This window comes from Schistocerca gregaria, chromosome 8 (assembly GCF_023897955.1).
Source record: "Schistocerca gregaria isolate iqSchGreg1 chromosome 8, iqSchGreg1.2, whole genome shotgun sequence".
In the NCBI taxonomy this organism is placed as follows: domain Eukaryota; kingdom Metazoa; phylum Arthropoda; class Insecta; order Orthoptera; family Acrididae; genus Schistocerca; species Schistocerca gregaria.
This window is the reverse complement of record NC_064927.1, coordinates 332,402,337-332,403,225: the sequence shown is the minus strand read 5'-3', so window position 1 is coordinate 332,403,225 and position 889 is coordinate 332,402,337. Positions and strand designations below refer to the sequence as shown.

Sequence of the window (889 nt, the reverse complement as noted above, 5' to 3'; positions counted from 1 at the left end):
ATGTCCTTAGCTTAGTTAGGTTTAAGTAGTTCCAAGTTCTAGGGGCTGATGACCTCAGATGTTATGTCCCATAGTGCTCAGAGCCATTTGAACCATTAGCAGTAACGCATGCACAAATAGGTTTAGCCTTTGCTAATAGCATTGCATCGACTGCAGAGCCTCTCCTGGGCTCGTGCTCATATCTAAACTCCTCCAGCACACGCCATGAAGGCCCAAAGGTACCGACTGGTCACCGTGTCGTCCTCAGTCCACAGGTGTCACTGGATACGGATATGGAGGGCATGTGGTCAGCACACCGCTCTCCTAGCCGTATGTCACTTTCCGAGTCCGGAGCCGCTACATCTCAATCAAGTACTCTTAAGTTTGCTCACAAGGGCTAACTGCACCACGCTTGCCAACAGCGCTCGGCAGAGCTGATGGTCATCCATGAAAGTGCTAGCCCAGCCCGACAGCGCTTAACTTCGGTGATCTGACGGGAACCGGTGTCACCACTGCGGCAAGGCCGTTGGCAGTGATCACATCAGTTGGACCCTAGACTACTCGAAAAGCGTGGCCTGTCAGATGAGTGCCCATTTCATTTGGTAAGAGTTGATGGTAGGGTTCGACTGTAGCGCAGATCCAGCGAAGCCATGGGCCAAGTTGTTAACAAGCCAATGTGCAAGATGGTCAAGTCTGTTTTTGCATGAAATGGACTGGATCCTCTGGTCCAACTGAACTATTATTGACTACTTGGAGACAGTTTACAGCCTTTCACGTACTTCATGTTCCCAAACACCGATGGAACTTTTGTGGATGGCGATGCACCATGTCACAATTGTTCTAGATTGGTTTGAAGAACATTCCGGGTCAATTCGAGCTAATCATTTGGCCCCCCAGATCGTCCGTCATT

General features: G+C 49.9%; 1 pseudogene; it reads right to left on the bottom strand.

Moving 5' to 3' along the window:
- Positions 1 to 392: 392 nt before the first annotated feature.
- Positions 393 to 510, bottom strand: LOC126285594 (5S ribosomal RNA; annotated as a pseudogene).
- Positions 511 to 889: the final 379 nt, after the last annotated feature.